Source organism: Pteropus medius, unplaced genomic scaffold (assembly GCF_902729225.1).
Source record: "Pteropus medius unplaced genomic scaffold, Ma_sr-lr_union100, whole genome shotgun sequence".
Classification (NCBI taxonomy): Eukaryota; Metazoa; Chordata; class Mammalia; order Chiroptera; family Pteropodidae; genus Pteropus; species Pteropus medius.
The window spans coordinates 4,332,673-4,341,146 of NW_024355008.1; the positions used below are offsets into that span (position 1 = coordinate 4,332,673).

Consider the following 8,474-nt stretch of genomic DNA (forward strand, 5'->3'; position numbering starts at 1 on the left):
AAAATATTATTGACTTTTATGTTAACTCAGATTCTTTCAATCTTCCTAAACTCATTTATTAGAAGTTTTTTAGTTTTTTTTTTTTTTTTTTTTTTTTTGTAAATTCTTTAGCATGTTCTGTATAGACAATTTTTTATCTATGGAAACAGAATATTTTATTTATTCCTTTTCAATCTGTATAACTTTATATGTTTTTATTGCTATTTTGTAAGCACTAGTTACTTCAATACAATATTGAATAGCAAGGGTAATAAGGGACATAATTTTCATGTTCCTATTCTTATGGGGAAAAGCCTTTTGTGTCTCACCATTTAGTATAATTATATATTGTCTGTGGTATACAGTTGTCCTTTACTAAAGAAGTACCTTTCTATTGTTACTTTATAGAGTTATTTGTTTCCATACTACTGAGTTTGGAGTATTCTTTGTATATTTTGGATAAAAGTCATAATACATTATTGTTTAGGTATAAGGTGTAAAATGAAGTTCATTTTTTTTTTTTTTTTTTTTTTTTGCCTATGCATATCCAATTTTCTAGGGTCATTTATTGAAAAGACTATCATTTATCAACTGATATACTTCTAGACTTTTATCTAAAATCATGTTTCCTTTTATGTCATTTCTCATTTCTCTGTTTTATGCCATTGATCTATTTGTCTGTTTTGATGTCAATACCACATTCTCTTGATAACACAGCATTATAGAAAGTCTTGATGTTGGGTAGGTTAAGTCCTCTAACTTTGTTCTTTTCTAAAGTGATTTGAGTATTTATAAGTCCATATGAAATTTACAATCACCAATATCTACAAAAGGCGGCTGGGATTGTGACTGAGAGTACATTAAATTTATAGATTAATTTGGGGGAGTATTAACATTTTAATGATAACTAGTTTTCCAATACATAAATGTTGTGATACACACACACACACACACACACACACACACACACACACACACTACATACTATATCTCTCCATTTATTTAGGTCTTCTTTAATTTCAATGTTTTATAGTTTTCAGTATTAATATCATGTACATCTTCAGACCGATTAGAGCTTGGTATTTCAAATTTTAGTGCTTTTGTAAATTATATGATTCCTTTTATTTCAATTTCTGATCATTACTATAATCTAGAACTAAATTTGTGCTAAAATTTAGAAATAAAGTTGATTTTTGAATATTGATCTGGTGTCAAAGCAGTTTTAGTAGCTCTTTTGTAGATTTCATCACATTTTTATGGACAATCCTTTCATCCCCGAATACAGGAACTTTTTTATTTATTTTTTTGTATAATTTTAAAAAAATCAACTTTATTTGTCTTATTTACTTATATTAGTTGGAATTTTAAGTCAAATGTAATGAGGGTGATTATCTTTGTCTTCTTCCTGAACCTAGTATTCAGTCTTTCATTAGTAAATATGATGTTAAGCTATAGAGATTTTTGTACATGCCTTTCATGAGAGTAAGAAAGTTTGGCTGTAGTTTTAGTTTGCTGAGAAATTTGTATCAGGAATGGATGTTATGTTATGTAAGTTGTTCTATCAAAGTGAATTGAGATGATAACATGGTGTTTATTGTTTAGTTTATTGATATGATTAATAATGTTCCTTGATTCTCAAATGTTAAATCAACCCGTGTTCCTCAGAAAAACACCATTTTTAAAGTTGTTTTATCCTTTTTATATATTATTAAACAGAATTTGTTATAATTTTGATAAGCTTACTTGCATCATGTTCATGAGAGATATTTTCTGCAGATTTCTTGTAATGTCTTTGTCTGATATGGTTTTATATTAATTCTAGCTTCATAGAAAGAGTTGAGAAGTGTTTCCTATTCAATTATCCAGAATAATCATGCAGAATTGGTATTATTTCTTTCTTAAATGTTAGACAAAATTTCCCAGTAAAGCCATATGCATGTGAAATTTTCTTTGTGAGAAAATTTTTAATAATTAAAACAATTTTTAATAAATATAGTCATTTTGGTTATATGTTTCTTCTTGAATTTTGAGTGAATTTTGATAGTTTTTCTTTCAAGACGTTCTCATTTTAATCAAGTTGTCAATTGTATTGCTATAAAGTTTTTCATATTATTTTGTTATTGTACTCAAAAATCTGTAGAATCTATAACAATGTTAGCTTTATCATTCCAATTTCCTGTAGTTTGTGACTTCACTGTTTCCTGATTGATCTGGCTAAACAATTGTGAATTTTATTGCTTTTCTCAGTGAATTGGCTTTTGGTTTCACTGATTTTCTCTATTATTTGGCTCTTCTATTTCATTGATATCTGTTTCCTATTATTTCCTATTCTCTACTTTTTATACTAGTTTTTGAATGTGGATGCCAAGGTCATTGATTTTTTTTTTGTTTTTGTTTTTGTTTTCTAGAATATATATATTCTAGGTCTCAGGTGAGATATTCTCCTTTGAATACATTAATTATAGTTATTTTAATGCCCATGTCTAGTAACTCCAATACATGAATGACCCTTTGGAGCTCTTTTCATTATCTGTTTAATTTTTTCCTTTCCTTCCTTCCTTCCTTCTTTCCTTCCTTCCTTCCTTTTTTTTTCCTTCCTTCCCTTTTGTATTTCCTAATTTTTTAATGAATGAATTATTTTTAAGTAATCATTGAGGCTTTGGATTATGATATCTTTCTCCATAGATGATTCACAATATACTTTTCCAAGGAGCTATGGCAGGGGTATATCACTTTACTACACTTGGATTCTAAGCTAATTCCAGATTAGACAGGTTATAAGCTTTGTCATGTTTGGTCTATCTGTTTTGGCTCCATAAGGGATTCCTACTAGGCAGAGCTTAATTCTAATTGCTGTCTTGCTGGTAATTAGAGATTTCATTTCCTCCTCTACTGAGCTTTCCACCTGTTTTCTGTTGAGCTTATTGGCCCCTTGCCTTGTACAGCTTTAAAAAAAAAGTTAAATGTCTCAAGAATAAAACCTAACAGAATGCCAGGCTCATTTCTCTATTTTTCAGGAAACTTTGATCCTGGAGGTCTGGCTTCCCTGGGAGATCTGACCTTCATTGTTTATATGATAAAAATCATATAAAACAGAAATCTGTTAATGGCATTGGGATGTCACTTATCCCCAAGAATATATAAGCCTTCTGAAAGAAGTGGTTAAGGGTGTAAGAAATTCAGCAGTACTTTTGATCTTATCTGTACTAGTGGAAATTATATCTCTGTTCCCATTATTTCTCCCTTTTTCTGAGATTCCAAATGTATGTATGTTAAATATCCCACTTGTATTTGTTTATCTCTCTAGTGAATTTCTTTTATTTTTTCTCCTTTCACCATTCCAAATGCTTTTTTTCTGAATTACCATGTATTATATAGTTTCTTTAAATCTCTGACATCCTCTTAAATTTACCTTTTTTTTTTTGTTATTTAATTTAGTCAGAGTTTTATTTCTAGACTATTTGTTTCTTTTTTAAAAGCAGGTGTGAAAAATTTTATTTAACTAAATTAACTGGTGAAAGAACCAGTAAGATGTTACAAGTGGTCAAAAAAGAATTCAAAGAATAGACACATATGCAGAGACAATCAAGAATGCTGAAATGAATTTGCTGAACTGATGCAAAATCGGTCAACAGCCAGAGGCAATCATTCCACCAGAAATCACATATATTACTATGATTTTTCTACAAATTACAGAGTTAGAAATGAGCTCAATGATAATAAAGGACAGAGATAACCTTGAAGGGTACAGGAAACAGAAATACTCCCTGCAATTGTATTTTTCCTATTTCAGTGCCTTTGGTATCACAAAAGGCTGAGTAAATCTATTAAAAGGGGTTAATTGCCAAAGTATAATATCGATAAATTATCCCAAAAATGTGCTGTGGCTCTTGGTTGTACCAAGAGTATGTATTCCGAAATTAAATTATATTTACATCAAAGAATGTATTAGAAAAATAAATTTTCTTAAAGGAAGGGGGTAATTCTTTTTTTAGGTAGAAAACATTTTCAAAGATGGATATGTGCCTAGAGATGAGATACAATCTATAACTATGTTCATGCTAAAAAGAAACTATGGATACGGTTCAATTTCTGAGCAGAGGTCCCCAGAGATATTTTGAGGACAGAAAAATAATGTCAATGTTTGATAATAAGGAGAATGATTTCTTTAAGTCTCATTCATAACATGACTTTCCCATTCAGATTACAAATCAAATAGAATAACCATCTCACTTTTATCAATTGCTATTGCATGTTAAGATCAACACTGAGGAGAGTGAAGCAGTCTAGAATGTATATATGTACATATAAATATATATACACACATATATGTATTACATTATTCATGTTCTGGCCAGGGTTAAGAAAAACTAAAAAAGAAATAAACAGAAATATAATTTTGTCTTGAAATGTATATATTTCACATGCGTATATGCATATATATATGTACACACACACACACACACACACACATATATATATATACACACATGAATGTGTATTCACAGACAAGCATGTATATGTGTATATATGTATATTCACTGTATATGATTATTATGTGGCTATTAAAATACAATCATGATTCTGCAAATGACAATTTTGATCTCTGTTCTGGGCTGTCTCTATTTTGTTTTCTCTCCACTGTCAACTTACACTTTATTAACATTTTAGAGCAAGTGCATACGTCATGAGGCTGGAATGACTGTTTATGTGGCGATAGGGGAATTGTCAATTTCCTCTGCTGTTTTACTGGGTAGTATGGCTCACACAAGTGGGTGCGAAGGCCACAGTACCAGAAGAAGCATGGTGGACCTTTCACTCATAGGATGGTAAACTGAACAGCTCAGGCTGGGGGTGTTGCAGGGAATGCAGCACGACAGTGGCTTTTGTTATCAAGTCTCACTGTAAGTTTCCTTCTGGAACCATAATCACCTGTATTCTGGCTGTTTAGGCCACCTCCACTGGTTGAGAGCATCTTCAAAGATGAGGCACTTCCTCACAGGAGCAGGAGGGGAAAACTTCTTCCTATAAGTGAGAATATCTCTAGATCCACCTTGCCATTCCTCATTTCGGGGTCATCTCCCAAAACAATATGATCAAAGAAGCTGAAGAATTCCTGTGTCCACTGGTCTTCATCTGGATGAATACTAACCCAGAGCTGGTGGCCACGGGCCAAGGGCAGATGATGGATCTGCCCTTTTCTAGATGATGGATCCAGTTTTCTACCCCTGGCATCAGAGCAGCCACCTTTTAGCTTTGTCTAATTTTCTTCCAGTAGCTCCTCTTTGGACATGGGGAGCTGCTGAATGTCTATTGTGATTTGGTCTGCCTGTAATGCCTTTGTGCCACAATGAAGGACTTTACATCCCAGGTATTTTTCTTCTCATAGCCATCACATATTTCTTGAAATACCATTGATAGAGCCCTGTTGTATCTGGAAGGAGGCTTTCTAAGTAGAGCATAGGAGGATGACAGTTGTAGTGGGAGCATGTATGCCACCATTGTGCCGCTGCCTCAGCCAGGTGGGGGCGAGGAGAAGCCTATTAGTTTCTTTATATAATATCTGGTTCATTTCTATAATTGTCACTTTAAAAAATTCCTTTAAAAAACAAAAGAAATATTAAAAGTAGCAAAATAAAAAAAGTTATCTCCCATGGTAAACAATTAGACTAGAAGCCGACTTATGAAGTTTAGGTATTAAATCACAATGAGATATCACCTCACACCTGTCAGAATAGCTATCATCAATAAATCAAAAAACTGCAAGTGTTGGCAAGGATGAGGAGAAAAGGGAACCCTTGTACACTGTTTAGTGGGATTACAAAATGGTATAGTCACTATGGAAAAGTCTGGAGGTTCCTCAAAAATTAACCCAGCAATTGCACTTCTGGGTATTTCAAAGAAAACCAAAACACTAATTCATAAAGATCTATGCAACTGCATATTCACAGCAGTGCTATTCACAATAGCCAAGATATGGAAGCGACCTAAATGCCCATCAACAGATAATTGGATAATGAAGTTATTGTTTGTATATACAATGGAATATTACTTAGCCTTAAAAATGAAATCCTACCATTTGCAATGACGTGGATGGACCTAGAGGTTATTATGCTAAGTGAAATAAGTCAGAGAGAGAAAGATAAAAAGCACATGATTTCACTTATATGTGGAATCTAAGGAACAAAAGGAACAACTGAACTAAAACAGACTCGCAGATACAGAAGACAATCTGGTGACTGTCAGAGGGGAGGGTGGTTGAGGGGCTTGGAGAAAAAGGTGAAGGAATGAAGAAGTACAAATTAGTAGTTACAAGATAGTCATGGGGATGTAGAGTATGGTATAGGGAATATAATCAATAGTACTGTAATGGCTATGTGTAGAGCCAGATGGACGCTAAAGCAATTAGGGAGATCACTTCATAAACTATATAAATGTCTAACCAATGTATTGTATATCTGAAACTACTAAAAAAAAGTACAAAGATAAAGAAAAATAGGTGTTTTTAGAAAATGCTAAAAGAGAGATGTTCTGCAAGATGTGCTCAAATAAAAATGACACTTAAATGTGCCTGCCTAGTCCTGGGAGAAGCATAGTCAATTACAGAGCATACTGTTTGTAAATGGAAAGTTCCAGGTTCAGTACAGAGATCAGGTTTTGATAGCGTAATGGCAACAGTACTAACTGAACATCTAAGAAAGCCCAATGGAAGAGCTAACAAAAGGCACATCTAAGTGTATTTTTGTCAAATTTTACAAACTTAAAATATGTGTCTCTTCACAGAAAACATCTTTGGATTTGTAACAAACAAGAATTATGATCCCTGAGATCCACTTTAGCCACCAGCTAAAACATCCTAAAGTGTTGATATGAGGTATATATAATGTTTTGGATAAAAATATATGATTCTAAACATAAAAGCAATTGAGGTCAGAGAAGTTTACTTTTTAAATATGAATTCTTTAAGAGAATTCCTGTTTTCACATTCCCCTCATTCCTTCCTTAAAAAATTGTGTTTACCATTTCAATCTATGCCTACCAAGTTTGAAAACAGTATAACTTTTCTGTATAATTAAATGCATACTTTAGATGTTGAAATGCATAATTATAACATGAAATATGTATGTACTATGGAGTAAGTGCATGCATCATTTACTACATAATGAAGCAGATACACATTAAATTAAACTCTATGATGTACAATATATGACCAGAAGAATTAAGCTTCGAATAGTCAATTCTACAAACAGTCATAAAGTACATTATATAAGTAAGTGCCTATAAATCATTCATTGAATACCCCTTAAAGGGGAACGAAAGGAAGAGATGCTTGTTTTTAACATTAATTTTATGATACAATTTATTTTTGGTTCTAAGCAATGCAACAGTTGTGCATTTTTCTAAGGATACAGCAAACTATTGATGATAAATAAAGCAGTGGTGATCTAGCTCTCCATCTGCTGACTAACATACTGTTCCTGGCACTTTGGAATGAAAACATAGTAAATGAAAGAAACAAACTTCTTAGTCTTAGATTTAGGTATTGGAAAGAGCTTCATCTGCACACAGTGCAGGACATCTGCTGTTAATGCCTTATGGACCAGCTACATAGTCATTTCCAGGTGTGATTCAAGATGCTTACCACCCAGGGGGCCATAGATGTTTAGAGAAGCAAGACTCACACTGTAGACTGAGTAAGAATGATGCAGACCCTGCTTCAGTATGGAAGTCTGTGGAACTAAAAATCTGAATGTTAACAAGCTACCAGGTGGCTCTGGTATAATTGACACAATAGGTCAAAACCTATGCTGAATTTTAAGCCATTTTTATGTTGTTGGTCAACAATGTGTGGCCAGCAGGCAGAATGTGCATGGTGCATGGGGGCACATAATAACTCTTGCCTCCTCTATCTTCCTTTTTTTTTCTTTATTCTGCAAAAGGATATTGCGTCACAGCTTATTAAAATAGAAAAGTGGGTTTTCTATTTCACTACAAAAGATTCCTATGTAGATATGCCTCATTGGAACCCCATTCAAGAAATGCAGTGGTAGTTAGTTATCAGTAACTATGCTTCCCAAATCTGCCGAGTTACAGAGTTCTGAACAGATTACTAGCTATGCAGCAATGCAGTGATTTTCCGGGATGGCTTTCTTATGAGTCCATTTCTTTCCATTCCTCTCTTATTAAATCCTAGCCTGTAGCTACCCAAGAACTTTGGGATATCTGCAAATGTCATATTCTGAGGAGAAAAGCTTTACTCTCTGCTTGTGTGGCTTCATCATGTACAAATGTGTAAATGAAAATAAAAGTAATTTTCTCAATAGAAGTAAATAATTAATGAAAAATATCCATTTTGAGAAAGGAACGTTTGTTTTATATGTTAATAACAAATCCTGAAATGGTAAATTTGAGGTAGCTCGAAAATCAAGAAATTTTGTAATTTTTAAAAAAATAGCAGAAAGAAAAATCCAGGATTGTAAATTATTATTGATATA

General features: G+C 32.8%; 1 pseudogene; it reads right to left on the bottom strand.

The window, feature by feature from the left end:
• Positions 1-4,794: 4,794 nt before the first annotated feature.
• LOC120598133 (pseudouridine-5'-phosphatase-like) lies at positions 4,795-5,481 on the bottom strand (annotated as a pseudogene).
• Between the last annotated feature and the right edge of the window lie 2,993 nt (positions 5,482-8,474).